The sequence below is a fragment of the Camelus ferus genome, chromosome 4 (genome assembly GCF_009834535.1).
Source record: "Camelus ferus isolate YT-003-E chromosome 4, BCGSAC_Cfer_1.0, whole genome shotgun sequence".
Lineage (NCBI taxonomy): Eukaryota > Metazoa > Chordata > Mammalia > Artiodactyla > Camelidae > Camelus > Camelus ferus.
In genome coordinates, this window is record NC_045699.1 from 74,390,014 (window position 1) to 74,405,360 (window position 15,347).

Below are 15,347 nucleotides of genomic sequence, written 5' to 3' on the forward strand. Positions count from 1 at the left end.
TGCCTGGCCACTCCTGGGACCCCCTCCCCACCTATCCCAGGGGCCACGTCTCTACCCTCTACCGCACACCGGGCCCTCGACCCCCATCACTGGCCACGCAGGACTGCACTGTACTGCGGGGGCGGGGGCCGGGGAGGGCCACCTTGTGCCTGGCACCGGCCACCTCTGACCCCATCGCACCTTAAACCTTCCCCTCTGCCCGCTCCCCTGCGCTCACCCGAACTCCCCAAGTGGGTCTCCACCTCCAAGCACACTGCACTCTGAGCCCCTCAGTGTCCTCACCTGCGCCCCCCACCAGCCTTCCTGCCCCCCCCAGCTCAGAGCTCCCCGCCTTCTGGACGCTTCCCATCCCCCATCTCCAGGGAGGAATCAGTGCTGCCTCCTGCCTTCCCCGCGTCCTCCCTCCATCGCCCAGGCTCTGGGCCACCCTTCTTCCCAGCAGCTGATTCTCCTGCCCCCGGGAGGGCTGGATGTGCCAAGCCCTGAGCCCTGAGGAGGAGAGAAGGGGGCAGCACGGGAGACACCCAATCCCTCATGAGATCCTCATTAGCTGGAAGCCCTCCCCAGGCAAGAGGGCGCGCGCAGGACGCGGGCGCCACTGAAACTTTCCTAAGTGGGAGGCCTTTCCATGCTTTCACGTCCGCAAGTCCCTTGGACTGAGCCCGCACACAAAGCCCTCACCGGGCCGACGGGAGACTCTGACTTCAGTAAGACACTCCAGGAAGCCACGGACTTCCCCTCGCCCAGCCACCCCGCCTGCATCGCGGTAGAAGGACCGCAGGCCGGGGTTGTTTCGCAGCTGCAGCTGCAGTTGTGGGCCGGCTGCTTCCTAATTTCCCCTAATGACCCAGGAAACAGCAAATACACAAACGCCTGCTTCCAGTCACCAGAAGACAAAACAGTGGCCTGATAGGTTCAGAACGGATTTGCACCCTCAGACTGTGGATTCGCTGCGGGACGTACTCCTCCAGGATATTAAATACGCAAGAAAAATGGTTCCAACCAGAGAGCAAATAAAACCACCACCCTGCCACTAAATCTCCCGGAACTCCAGGAACTGGATGTATCGGCTGATGGCAGAGCACCTGTAGATGAATTTTCTTTATTAAAAGTTTGGTTTGGAAGCAAAACCCAGCAGTTCTCTGGGGAGTCCCAGAGGCCAGAGCACCAGACTCCCAGCCCTGCGTGCCTAGTTTCCGCGGGGGTCTTCTTGAGGGAGGCGGGGGCGGGTGACCTGCCCCCCCACCACTGCCCACAGAGGTCTCCTCTGGTCCCTGGAGTCCCGACGCCCGTGCAGAGTTCATGGAAGCCGTGCGCTGAGGGCGACCAAGCTCTCACAGGCCACCAGGAAGGAGGAACAGCTCGGGTTCTTGGGAATCGCAGGGTCTCTGGGCAGGCGCCAGGCTCCGTCTGCGAGAAAGGAGAGGATGGCGGTGATTCCAGGTGTCTGGGCAGGCCCCGGTGGGGGGTCGGTCGTTGTCCTTTATTTGCCGGGATGGGGGAGGTAATCAGACTTTGTTAGTCAGTTATAAATGGAGGTGCTGGGGACTGAGCCCAGGACCTCGTGCGTGCTAGGCATGCGCTCTCCCCCTGAGCTCCACCCTCCCCGCCACCAGGATGTCGTCTTTATCGGACCATTTCACGGAATTCCATTTGAAGACTGCAAGTGGTAAAGACGGGCACGGGCACCACTGAGAAGCCGATGTTAGCCCCCGCCCGCCATGACCTCACACCGCTCTGTGCAGGAGGCACCAGGCTCCCCGTCCTCAGCTAGGACAGCCCTTCGCCTAGGGGTTTGTCAGGGGGCTGGAGCGAGGATTTGGGAGGGCGGGGGCTGGGGTCGAACCCTTGCCCAGACGTCTGTGTAGGTGGGGCCCAGGAAGACGTGCCACCTGTCACTGAAAGAAGCAAGATCTGGAGGAGGTGGCCATGGGGGTGCTGGCCCGTGAAGAGTGAGGCTGAATCCTCGGACGCACTGGACGGGGCTGCCCCTCGGCCCCAGGAGCGCGCAGCCGGATGGTCCATCTGATGCTGTGCGTCACCAGACCCAGGCAACTCTTGCTGGTTGCCAAGGGGCCTGTCTGCTCACCAGCTGATAGGATATCCCCTCCTTGATGGCCCAAACCTGTGGCACCGAGGAGAAGCCCCCGTGAGAACCACCTCCATGTGGTGCCCTGTGGGTGAACTGTTTCTCAAAGGGTCTCCTGTGGCAAGATTTTATTTTAATAAATCCACTGTTACAGATGATTTTCACAGGCTACAAGAATAAACCAGCAATGAGAGGTAGCAAGTAGTGCCCTCGCCCCACTTGTGTGTTACTCTGCATCTTGCCGTTTTCACATAACTTTCCCTGAAGGTGACATTAGGGACACGGAGCCCTTCCTTTTCGTCGCTTTGTGCTCGTCCCCTGTGCAGAGTGGCGTGGTGTGTGTAACCGGCACCCCACGGCATGTATTTGGGTCGTTTCTAACAGTCTGGTCTTGACAGCCACGCCGCTGTGAACAGCCTGTGTAAAATCACCCTGAGGCTGCACGTGGTGTGTGTCTTTGGAATAAAGGGTCTAAGGGCCAGCGCTCTGTCCTTCTGCCCGACGGGGTTTGAGTTTGCCTCCTTCCAGCAGCCTGCCGGAGCGCCGGCTTCCCGGAGTGCCCGGGGCGTCTTTGGGGGGTTTCCAGCCTGGGAGGTAAGACGCGGTGTCCCCGAGCTCCTTGAGTCTTCCCGTCTCCGATGAAGAGCCAGGACGGCGTCTCTCGCGTGCCTCTGGGCCGCTGGCGGGGCCTCTCTGGGCCTCTCAGCTCGGAGCTCTGGCCTGTTTTCTCCCTGCTCAGCTGTTGAGATTTTTCTCCCATATCAATGTTCGGAGCTCCCTGCACCCGTGGGAAGTCAGCCCTTGTCTGTGATTCTGTGAGTGGCAAACATCGTGCGGTTTGTCGATCTTTTCTGGACAGTGGTGACAGTGGGAGTTTTCAAACGTGTTCAGAATTGCCTCCGTGCCAGCGCTTCTGGCCGGGGAGTCACAGCTGGGACGGTCACGGCTGCGTTCCTCTGGCGTCTCCCTCAGCGCCTTTGGGGTTTGTGCCGTGTGAGGTGCGGGTCCAGCTTTACCTTCTTCCAGAAGGCTGCCCCGCTGCCCCAGCACGGCCCGGCTGCCCCAGCAAGGCCGAGCGTCCCACGCCCTCGGGGCCCCACCTCGGGCTCTTCTCTTAGTGAGTCTGTGTTGCTGGAAATCCTTCCATTTGCATAAATTCCCATCAGTTTGCCTGTAGGTGGACATTCACGGCCTCTGTGAGGCGGGCACTCGGGCCATTGCCTCTTAAAGTGCTCTTGAAAGGCTGTGTCCAGTGCTGCCACGTCCCTGTGCTCGCGAGGTCTCACCCCGGGGTAGTTATTCCATCTGAGTGGGACTTTTGCCTTCCCCGACTTTGTCAGGTCAGCAGAGATGTAAGTGGCCTCGGGACCCTGTGTCTCCCCGAGGCCATTCTTTGTTGTTCTGGACAGAATGCCGAATCCAGGACTCTAAAGCCAGGAGGGGCCCGCTTGGGGCAGACCCTTGGCCCCACGTGGCACCTCACCTCCTCCGAGCAGAGGCCCACCAGGGAGCCAGCGCAGGCCGCGCTGACCGGAGCCCCACAGCCCTCCCCCTGCCCTGGGCTGACGGTCGTCTGCGCGCAGGGCCCGTCCTCCAGCCGGTGGGTCACCAGACGCTCATTCATCATCACGCAACAGGCAGCGGAAGGTGCCAGAACGGTGGGCAAGGATCCGGGCCCGCCCTGCGGCCCCGGCCCGGGCGCGGGTGAGTCCCCGCTGCCGCCCGAGCAGCGCGGCGGCGGGAGGCGAGGCCCCGGCCAAGGAAGGCGGAGGGCTGGCGTCCGTCTCCGCTCCACGCTCGCCGGGAGTGGCCAGCAGGCGGGGCAGAGGGACCTTTCCTCCATGTGCCTCCGTCCCGCTGCCCGCTGCACACGCACACCTGCGCACGCGCGTGGACGGGCACACACTGGCTACTTCCAAGCGCTCACCCAAGCTTAGACACGGGGCAGCGAGCCGGCCCGGATGCGCCCTTGACTTCAAGTTTTGGTTTCCGCTTTGGTGAAATGGGAGGGGCTGCTGCCTGCTCCCGAGGGGGACTTCTGCGTTAAAGACCTCACCCCCCGCCCTGGCCACCCCGGCCTCCCAGCCAGGTCTGAGCCCTGCGCTGGCACAGGGAGCAGGGCACGGCTCAGGCGTGAAGTCACAGGGCTCAGGCTGCAGTCCGGCACCCGCCCCCAAACCCCGCCGGGCACACGGGCCGGGCCGCAGGGGAGGGCTGCCGATGGGGGAGGGCTGGTGGGAGCAGCAGGCGCCACACAGATGACGTCAGGGAGCCCATCCCCCGGGCGAAGTGCCCTGTGGCCCCTCAGACCCCTCCCTCCCGCCTGGTGAAAACTGTCTTCCTCGAGCACTCCCGTCGTCCTTGGCTGCCCTGCAAGGCACCAGCAGGCGAAGGCAGTGGGGCCACAGAGACTAGTTAACACCCGAGCAGGCTGGCGCAGCTCGCTAGCCGCAGACCCGGGGTGGGACCCCGTCCCGGCCACCCAGCCTTGGGCTCCCACTGAAGGAAGAGCCGCGTTTGGGGAACTCAGGGCGAGGTCACACTGTCTGCTAACTGGCCAGAGTCCCCAGGAAGAGCACAGGCGCCCCACTCGGGCCGTTTGTCCTTCCCCGAGTCAGGCCCGAGAGCGAGGACTGTGGCCTCCCAGGCCGCGCCCACAGCGGACTCTGGAAAGAGACGGTCACCTCCTTAGTGATCGTTCCCTGCCGGCTGCGGGCTTGGAAGCAAGGTTGCCAAGAATGCTGCTGTGCGGGGCCTTCCTGTCGTTTCGTCTTTGCTTATTGAGGTCTCGGCTCATTCCTGGGGGACTGCCCCACCCGCTGCGGCAGCTTCTCCCACCCAGGGCTCTCGGATCTGCTGAGCAGCGTGTTCCGTGCCACTAGCTCCAGCCCAGACCCCCGGGCCGCCCCCGAGGCCAGAGACCCAGAGATGCTCGGCACCTCCATCCAGGCTCCCGACTCCCGCCGCCGCCTCCTTCAGTCAGCAGGACAGGCTCTCCCATCCACTGCATGTCTCCCTTACGCGGGCGCCAGTGCCCGTTAAATTGGCCGTGGCAGGCCGCAACGAAGAACAAACCAGCGGCTGCGTCCGGCCACTCAGAGGGGCAGGCGTTACGGCGGGAGGGGCCGGGAGAGGAGACGCTTGGGGAAAGTTCTCCCACGGCCTGGCCTGCGAACCTGGGGCTGCAGACGTGGTGTCCGGAAGAGCTTTCCCGTGTCCTTCCTCCCGGGAGGCCGTCCGCCCACACTCATCGGGGGAAGGCGGGCGGGAACGTCGCCCGGGGCGGGGAGACCCGGGGTGGTGAGCTCCAGGCCAGATGTGACAGCCAGTCCCCAGGGCACCCTCAGTCCTGCGCAGGAGCCAGAGACAGACAATTCCAGACGGTGTCACGAGTCTCTGCTTCAGTTTTGCAAAACTGACAGTTTCACCCACAGTGAAATAAAATAACAGGAAAATTCTGGCAGCCTCTTCCAGCCCTTAGTGGGTCTAGGAGCACAGTCCTAGAGTAATCCAAACATCCCGTTCTTAGACCCGCACCTCCTCTTGCTCTCCTCCCAAACGCGGGCTTCCGAGAGGAGCCATCTTCCCAAAAGAACTCAAAAGGGACATAGAAAGTTAACACCCAGGGCCTTTCTGTGCGCGGTGGAAAAGGTGGTAGATGCTGGAGCTTAAGCTGACACAGTCAAATCCCTGCCCCAGCACTGGACACCGTGTGATGGCGGCCGCACCACTGCCCGTGGAGGGGAGGGGGTCCAACAGGACCCACTCGGATCACTGCCGGCGACCCCTGAGCCACGAGCTTCCAGGAAGCACCCAGGCTGGGGCCGGACGTGGGCGCAGGGGCTGCAGCTGGGGCCGAGCGGTGGGGACTCGGGGACCAGGAGATGTGGGCCGCTGGGCTGGCTGGCCTGGCTGGCTGCTCCCCGGGGCCCCTGTCCGCTGAGCGCCGCGTGCTGGACTCCGGGCCGGGCCCTTGAGCTCATGACCTTATCTCGGCGTCGCGCAGTCAGCTGACTTCACGCAGACCTCAGGGCGGGCCGGGGGCCAACCACCTCGCTGTGCTCCCAGGCCAGCCTCACGGACCAGAGTGAGCGACGGCCAGAGCGCACCCGTCTCAGAGCCACAAGGCCACGCGGTCGAGGGACGACTGCCCGTGTTGGCGCAGGCGCCCACTTCCAGGTCGCGTGGCTGAAGCCTCACGCCCTTGCGCCGGCTGTCCCTGCGCCTGGCGCGTCTGCCCCCACCGTTCACGTGGGCAGCTGCCTCTCCTGCGGGAGCGCATCCGTCAGTCCAGCGGCAGCGTCTGTGCTCTGCGCCCCTAGACAACAGCGTGGGGGACCTGCACGTGCGCCAAGGCCCGGGACCCACCCTGGGCCTGCACATAGTAGGTGCTCAGGGGGCATCTGACGAATGAATGACAGGTGTGCTCCCAGGACCACAGGACCCCAAGGGCAACGCCAGTCAGGTCGGCAACCAGCTTTCAAAACGCAGGTCAAACCTGGAGGGAGTCAGTCCTCCAGTCCAGCAGAACAAATCCTTCCAGACGCCCTGAGAGGTGCCCATCGTGTGCTGAGCCCTGGGAGCGAGACAAGGTTTTCACCCCCCGAGGCATGTGGGTCCTGTCGTCAGGGCTTGGGGACCGGAGACGTCCATCAGTGACGCTTCTCCGTGACACACAGGGTGGGGCCTCTGCCCGTCTCCTTTCCACTTCTCAAAACGCTGATTCAGGGCAGGACACAGGAAGGACGAGAAGGAGCCAGCAAGCCTCGAGCCCCTCAGGGGCGGCGGAGGCCTGCCACGCCCCCTCTGCGCCCGGCCCGCTCGCCTGGAAATCGCCCAGCCCCGCCCGCGGAGGCCAGGGGAGGCCGGCCCCCCTCCCACTGTCCGCCCGCCTCCCCCTCCACATGCAGGAGCCCAAGCAGTCTGGAGGGTGTGAGTAATTCAGGGCAGCAGAACAAAGAGCTGAGGCCCCGCGCGCAGACAGAGAGTCAGGCCCGAGAGCCCAGCTCGGGGAGCCCCTAGGGCTGGTGCCGAGGACGAGCCAGCGGCGAGGCGTGGAGGCGCTGCTTGACGAGCCGCGGCCAGCCGGCCCCAGAAAGGCGCTCGTGAGCTGCCCTCCTGCACACAGGTTCGGCCCCAGCTGTTCTGCAGGCCTTCCCGGAACGTTTGCTGACGCCCGCCTTCCAGGTCCCCATTTTAGCACAGGAGCCCCTGGAGGACAGAGGCCCTTCTGACGCACTCACTGCCCAGTCCCCAGGCCCGCACGTCAGCCAGCCCATCACAAGGGCCCAGCAGAGCGCCTTGGGATGGATCAGGTCCAGCGTCCAGTTCTCTCGCGTGAACCCCTCAGGCCATCCCCGCCCTGGCCCCAGACTATGTCCCTGATCCCGGAGAAGCCCGAGCCGTGACCCCCACCAGCCTGGCGGGGCCCAGCCGCGGAGCCCACCAGCGTGCAGGCAAGTCACTCACGCAGTGGGACGACGGCCTTGCTGGAAAGCGCAAACCCCGTTATTGTAGGGACACCCCGACCCGGTGCTGCTGGTTTGAGGCCTGCGGCAAGCTCGGGGCCACCCCAAACCCACTGCTCATTTAAGCTGGGCTGCAAAGGCCCCTGTGTGTCCCGAGATGGGGCACCCCTCGCAGCAAAGTGGGAGCACAGAGTTTGTGCAGATATTAAAACCATCGGGTGACGGACATGCCAGGCAAAGGCTCAGGGGTCCAGAACTTTCCCTGCTTGCAGAGCAGGGCAGTGGGGCCACTGGGTCTGGCCACCCTGGGGGAGCAGACAGGAACACCGTTTGTCAAGGCTGCGTGTGCCGTCCAGCTGGGGAGAATCTCTCCATGACTCCCGCTCGACACCCAAGCATGAGCAGTGAGTGACAGGCGTGCCCAGGAGCTGGAGCTGTGGGTCAGGGTCATCCTAGCTCGGACAGGCCTGCTGGGTCCGGCAAGGCCGTGGCTCTCAACCTCACTCCCCTTCTGAGCTCCACGATCTAATAAGGTCCTTCTGTCCTTACGTCCTGGGGTTCCATCCATGGGCACCTGCTGCATGACAGCCTGGCCCAGAGCCGTGGGGAACACACAGACCTCAGACCCAGATGTCTGCGCAGAGAGGAGTGAGCTCGGAGCCTCAGCAATGTCCGTCCTGTGGTTGCTCTGATGGGTCAGTTGATCGGGGCCATAGGTTACTGTTTCTGAGCTCAGTTAACCAGATACCATTCACCCTCCACCGTTCACTGCCTCCTGGGCGGGGGTAGAGCTAGTCAGGGACAAGCACCAGGCGTGGAGGTCCAGGGGGAAAGCAATGGGGAGATGCTGTCGAGGGGCCCGGACGGATCCAGATGGGTGGTCAGGAGTCCGGCACCCTCTTGGAGGCATAGCCGTGTAGCTGGATCCAAGTCCCCGAGACGGTCACAGACCTGGTACACGTCAAGCCAGAGGCAGTGAGCTGGGTGTCCGAAGCATGGAGAGGGAAGGGCAGAAGCCCGAGGAAGGGGAGAGGATGCAGATGAGGGAGCAGAGCTGGTGACACACGGCGGTCACAACTCCAGGGGCTTCGGCTGAGAAGGAAGTGGCAGCTGGAGTCAGACGCGGAGCCCGGGGACAGAACTGCTCATGTGAGGCCCTGGGCTGTTCATGGCACCATCAGAGAGCAGGAGAGGCTGGTGGTGCGGGAGAGTGGGCTGGACGGTCAGGAGGAGGCCCCTTAGGACGTCGAGAGGGGAGGACTCAGGAAAATCGGCCTGAGATGGGGACTGGGCTCTTCCCTCCGGGACAGCAGGGGCAGGCGGGTGGAGGTGGTCCGGGGCGGGTAACAGGCGCTCCTTCCTGCCTGTCCTGCTCTCAGCGGAGTGAGTCAAGGCCAGAGTCAGGTGGACGGAGGCGGGTGAGGACCTGGGAAGCCTTCAGGGAGAGGAGGCATGAGAACACTGGAGTGAAAGGCAAGGTGGCCCCGGGTCCAGGAGCCCATCTGACCTTGTGGCTGGAATTCAAAGGAGACCCACCGCAGCCTGCACCACGGTGCCATTTCACGGGAACTCCCAGCCGGTCCACGAAGGCACAGCAAGCGAACCACTGGGGGCGCCTGGCCAGTGAGCGAAGAGTGAGGGGCGGCTGCAGTCACCTCGGACGGGGTCACGGAAACCCAGCGGGGCAGGCAGGGGAGGGGCCGCATGCCAGGAGCTAAGGTCCCAGAGCAGGTGAAGACCCAGAGGCTGGACAGACGGAGGCTTGGAACCAGGATTCCAAGCAGGAGCTGCCCCAGGGCATCCAGGGAGGGACTCACCACCGGGACCGCCAGGCTGGGGGACAAGCCAGCCACGGGAGTCAGGAGCCGAGGGGCCACTGGGGTGGGACCGTGCAAAGAACTCAGACGGGGCCCCGAGGGAGGGCGCTGCCCCGCAGTTCCCACTCAGGAGGAGGTGGGGGGCTTTGCAGAGGGGAGATTATGTGGAGAAAGGAGAGCCCCTCACTGGGGGCCGAGAAACACAGCCTCCCCTCAGGGGGCTGCAGGGAACAAGGCCCACCCCTGGGGACCAGCGGGCATCCAAGCAGGAGGATGGAGGGAGGCGTCTCTGGGGCAGACCCCAGTTCAAGGGCTTCCCAGCGGGATGGGGGGGGCGGGGTGAGCCCAGACAGAGATGTGAAGAAGGGAGCGAGGCACCGGGGTCGGGCTGGGGAGAGGCGGGCGGGGCCCAGGACTGCAGGAGGCAGCTGAGAGCCGCGCGGCCTGACCTAGCCCAGCTCCGCCTGGTCTCAGGGGCCTCCCCGCTTCTGGATGAGGAAGGACTGGACCGCTTCAGCCCCAAGAGGTGGAGACGCCGAGGGGCAGGCTCGGGGAGGGGGTCCCAGCCGAGGCCGAGGCTCCGCCCCCACAGGCTGGGCTTCCCGGCACCGGCGGCAGGTGCGCCAGCGGAGGAGCGGGGTGTCGGGGAGCCGGGCGGCTGGCTGTCCGAGGGAGTGTGACCTCCGCTCCCGCCCAGCCCCCGGGGTGTGCACATCTGAGTGTCCCGGCAGCCTGGCCCCCCAGGGCTTTATTGAGGGGCAGCTCACCCGGAGGGCCCGGCCCCACCCTGGGGCCCCGTCTGTGTTCGGTGCCGGGTCGTTTTTTGTTGCGTCAGCAGTGCAGCCCGAGAAGCCTCTGGGCTCCAGCGGCAGAGCCCACCCCGCACCCGCGTCTCCGCCTGTGCCGCGAGGGGCTGGGGCGCCCGCTTCCTGCGTGGGGAGGGGCACCGCGCTCCCCTGCCGCCTCCCTCAGCCTTACGAAGGAGTGCGCGTGTGAAAGGGCCACGTGAAACTCAGGCCGCCGTGAGCTCCGCGGAACCGCTGGCTTTATAAGCCAGGGAAACGAGCCTGCGTCTCCCTTTCTGGATGTAAGGTGGCTGACTGCCAACTTTGGAGAGAAGTCGGCACGAAGGAGCCAGGGGTGAGGAGACGGGTTTCCTAAAAGGCACCTGCCAACAGGGAGGCCTTTTAAAGGCAGAGGAGCCTCGGGGTGCGGGAAGCCTTCTCACTTGGCTTGGGGAGGCAGCGGGGCCTGGCGGGCGCTGGCCTTGCAGACTCGGCTGCAGCCACCAGCTTCCTGGAGGCTTAGCGTTTCCAGGGACCGCCTGCGCTGCCAGTCACAGACTCAGAAAGAGACCTCTCGTGTGAAGCGACCGCGGGTCTGACCCACGGCCTGATGGCGGGCTGCATTAGTTTTCCTGATACTTCAGAATGAAGGGCAGTGGACGGACGGCCCACGTCTCCTCCCTCCTCTCTCGTCCATGCGGCGCTGCAGGGATCCAGGCATCTCCATCCGTGGGCCGCCAGGGGCTTCTCGGAGCAGGAGGAGGGAGGCACCATGAGGTCGTCACTGGTCAGAGTCAGTCCGCGGCCTTACCCCGAGGGCAAGGGGGGCTGGGAGACGTAGCTTCCTGGACCCTGGGCAAGCAGGAGATGGGGGGTGATGGGGACCAGTCCTTGCCACGGTTATTGACATAAAATCACACCTGGGGCCACACCTGGGGCCACACCTGGGAGATGCTGCGCTGGCATCAGAGAGGCCGGGGTGCAGGGCTGGGTGAACTCGGGGAGGTGACTCAGCCCCTGAGCGCATGTCTGCACGACCCCAGTGGAGAGTCTGCCTGGGTTGGCAGGGGCGTCAGGATCAGACACCAGCCCCGGCCCAGCGCCAGGCTCAGCCACTGCCCGCGTGTGCGTGGGGGAGTGTGTGTGGCCGGCGTGCTTCATCCTCACGTGCTGCACAAACCCCCACAGGTGGCCTTAGCAGACCACCCTCCCTTCATCCTTCAACCTCAAAAGTGGGGATGGGGTGACTGGCCCCAACCAAGCTCCCACCCTATAGATAAATGGGCAAAGATGACCAACCCCTCACCGACCCCAGAGAGGAAGAGGGTTTTTAAGGTCACAGGCAGCTTGTGTGGGGCCAGCCCTGCGCCGGGCACTGCTGCTGTCGGCAGGCAGGGAGCGACGTTCCTGAAGGCAGGCTGTGGGCCTCCCGGCCGTCCAGCCGGCAGTCTTCTCCCCCAGGGACCCGGGCAATTCTGCTCCCCCCCCCCCCCCGTCTGCAGGTGAGCACGCTGACGGGCACGCCCCAGACCCGCCCCTGCGGGTCCCGGCTGCGAGGAGGCTGGACCGCTCCATGGGCAGCGGGCAGCGGGCAGCCTCGGGCACGGAGCAGGAGCAGGCCGCGCCGGCCTTCTTGCGGAGACAGTCCCAGGCGGATGAGGCAAGGCTGGGAGGCAGGCAGCCTGCCGTCACCACTCTGATTTCCACCACAGAAAACGGAAATTCAGTGGTTCCTGAAATTCCAACAAGAGGAGGTCAGGCCAGACTCAGGACTGGGGGCTTCCCTGCTGGCCCGGACGGACCAGGAAGTGGGGTTGTGGGGCTCCAGCGGGGGCCTCTGTCGCAGCCGCACGGGAGAGTGGGCTTCTACTCCGTTTCTCCAGGAGCCAAACCAGGGCGAAGAGGAACCAGGCGGGGAGGGGGCCCGGGCTTACACCCGGGCAGCGACAAGTGTGGGAAGCTGTCACTCCTGTTGGCGCGCGTGGGCAGCACCGGACAGTCGGACAGGAGAGGCCTAACGGGCGAGGGGCCCCGGGACCCGATGGAGGGCAGCAACGAGCCGTCTGGCCCCTGGGCCATCTGCTCGGCGCTACAGCTCAACTTCAGCGGCGCCGACAGTGACGTCGGCAGCCTGTCCGGGGCGTCTGGCCGCATCATTTAGCTGCCTGATGACAGCAGGAGAAGCAGGGTGTATCACCCACGTGAACGCGTAAGGTATTCTGCGACCGTGATTACATTTTGCGGCCTGTAGTGGGAGGGCGCGGTGCCTCCGGCTTTCCTGATGGCAGGTGGCCAGCCTTGTGCCTCAGGTCTCAGTGAGGATCAAGCCCCTCGGGGCCTCGGCCAGGTGGGCTGTTCTCAGGCTGAGCGGAGGCCAGGGGGCACAGGGATCAGGGGTTCACACGCAGGCCACTGTGACTGTGTGGGGGACAGAAGAGCAGCCCCCCAGCGAGGCTACGTCCTGCCCCAGAACCCACGAACACGTGCCTCACGTGTCAAAGGGACTCAGCAGGTGATCAGGTTAAGGACTTGATCGGAGAGACTGTCCCGGAAGAGGCGGGCAGGCCCAGCGCCACCGCGAGGGTCCTCACTAGGGAGGGGAGGCGCTCAGTGCAGGAAAGAAGTCCTGAGGAGGGAGCCGAGGAGGAGGAGGTGCCGTCAGCCCGGAGACGGAGGGAGGGCGGGCTGGGAGCCAGGGAACACGGGCTTTCCCCGCAGCTCCCACGAGCAGCTCTGACACCTTGATTTTAGGACTTAAACACTCGTGTTATTTAAGGCGCAAAGTTCGTGTGATTTGTCGCAGCAGCCCCCAGAAGCTCACAAGGCTCCCACAGTGTGCCCTGCGCCCCCACTGCCCGCCCAGGCCCAGGGCGCGCTGCCGAGACAGAGGGACTGCTGCAGGGTCGGGGCTGAGAGGGGAGGCTGGCTCTGTCCAGAGGCACAGAAACGCCCCCGACTCAGACACCTGCCTCTGGGTGCTCCGGGAAAAGGGAACCCTGGGCTCCTCCGCCTGCCACAGGGCCACCCCCTGCACCCCCAGATGGGAGGGGAGCAGGTGCTTGTGGGTACAGAGGAAGGGGTGTGAGTTGGGGAGGGGACCGGAGGTGGGCAGGGAGAAGCCGGGGCTTGGGGCTTGGTCTGGCTGTTGGGGTCCCCCCGCCCTCCTAACAGACCCTGTGCTACATGACCCCGGACGGCCGAGCACATTCACGGCCCTGGCCAGGGGTCAGAGGTGGAGGTGGTGGCCCCAGGGGCCACCCCGGGTCACGGTGCACTGTCAGGCAGCTGGTTTGCTGCCTTGGCCCCCCACCAAGGTCCACGAGGGCAGGGGCCACGTCCACCCCCCCCAGCCCACAGCACAGGCCTGGCACAGAGGGAGGAACAGGGGTGGGGGGAGGAGGGGCAGGAGAGGGGGGGCAGAGGGGAGGGGGCTGCAGACGGAGCCCCCAGGACACCCCAAGGAGCCCCAGGAAGGCTCCGAGGCCCCTTCAGCCCTGAGCCTGCAGTGCGCCAGCGCAGGTGGCGGCCTGGTTTCCTCACTTCCAGTCGCTGCTGGGGGCTGAATCGCCTGCGCCCCCTCCCCGGAACGGGAAGGGAACAGCCAGAAGGAGCCTGGGACATCTGTGACCCCGGCCCAGCGGGGAGCCGGCCAGGACAAAGGTCTGTCCGACAGGGACCCAACCTTGTCCGAGCAGGGAGCCAGAAGCTGCTGGAAATCACCCTCTAATCCGGGTTCTAAGCCCCATGATCTAATTTCCCGCAGGACTGAGCTAAAAGACACCTGGGGGGTTAGCGACAAATTTAGACCGCGTGCGAAAGTGCTGAGTCACGCTTGCCTGTTTGGGAAAACAGAGCTAATGAAGTTGCCGCCCGGGAGGCAGAGGCCGCGGCCAAGCAGGCAGTGGAAGAACCCGTGGTGGCTCGGCTGTGAGCAGCTTGCGCAGAACCGAGAGTCACCAGGGGCGGTGTGACCCCCACGGCGGCCCCTGCCCCCAGGCCTGGCAGAGCTCTCCAGAGGGGCCTGGGATCACAGGGCAGCCCCTCGTGGTATAGACCGCGAGGCCCCGGGAGGCAGGAGCGCAGCCCCAGCCCCGCCCCCCTGGGGGCAGAAGCAGAACCGTGGGGCGGGGGGAGCTCAGGTGTCCACCTGGGGAGCCAAGGGGGCCCTGCAGTGCCTGCTCCGGGAGGGAGGGCCGAACTGCGACTGCCCGCTCTCCTCCAGGGCCCACCCCGCCTCCCTTCAGCCAGCACCCATCTGAGCATGTCTGGGCCAGGCCTCTGCTCGGTGCTAGGTACGGCCGTGAGCAAGTCTGGCCCTTGGGCGCTTACAGTCTGGCTGTGAAGACACCTGGGGTAGGGTGAGGGGCAGCCGCCTGAGCGACTCTGTGGCGTGTGTGATGGACGATGCTGTTCCTGGTGCCTAAGGAAGGGAGTGAACTCATGCACCAGGCCGGTTTGGGGGAGGCAGGCAGGGATGGTTAGACCCATCATCCCCTAGAGGAGAGTCTTTTGCAGATGAGACAACGGAGGACAGAGAGCGAGGCGTCTTGCCTGCAGTCACCTGACCCTCGGCTGGTCACTGGCGCTGTCAGGATTAGAGCCCAGATCCCCATGCCCAGTGCGCGAGCTCCGAGGGCCGTACTGTACTCCGACGCCCTACCGGAGTCTGTAAGCCTGAGCTCCAGCAGGGCTGGCGTCCAGCCCGGGCGAGGCCCTGCACGCAGCCAAGCGGAGCCTGGGATCGGGAAGGGGACGGAGGGAGATGTCACGGCCGTGAGACGCCCCGCCCCCTCCCAGCTTCCGGATCCTTCATCTCAGGAAGAGCCTCAGGAGCCTGGTGGTCGTCCCAGCCGGAGGGAGGGTCTGGACCCGTGAGACGGGGGATAAGTGTCAAGGATTTGAGTGTCCTGGGGCCTTGGAGCAGGACCACAGCCCCGTCCATCGGTCAGCCCTCGGCTGTGCCCTCCCTGCGCCCAGGTGGCCCGCATGCCCTGCACAGGCAGGGGACGGAGGCGGCCCTTGGGTACATCTGCCCCCTCACCAGATGTCACTGATCTCAAGAACAGGCAAAGCAGGCAGTGACGAGGCAAGACGCTCGCCAGGAGCCGGCGACAGCACAGGGCTGGGGCCTCCTACTATTCGTGATTCTCCTCCCCCTCGTCCAGGCGCCGGGGGAGCAGCCTGCTGG

General features: G+C 65.0%; 1 long non-coding RNA gene across 2 annotated transcripts; it reads right to left on the minus strand.

Annotated features, from left to right (window-relative positions):
- Window positions 1-1,086: 1,086 nt before the first annotated feature.
- On the minus strand, window positions 1,087-6,852 carry LOC116663324. Of its 2 annotated transcripts, none has more exons than XR_004319591.1 (2): window positions 5,266-6,852; window positions 1,087-1,410 (listed from the first exon to the last, which is right to left on the minus strand). It is a non-coding gene; the product is annotated as an uncharacterized LOC116663324 (long non-coding RNA). The 2 variants fall into 2 exon arrangements; XR_004319590.1 differs by lacking the exon at window positions 5,266-6,852 and adding an exon at window positions 5,029-5,259.
- Between the last annotated feature and the right edge of the window lie 8,495 nt (window positions 6,853-15,347).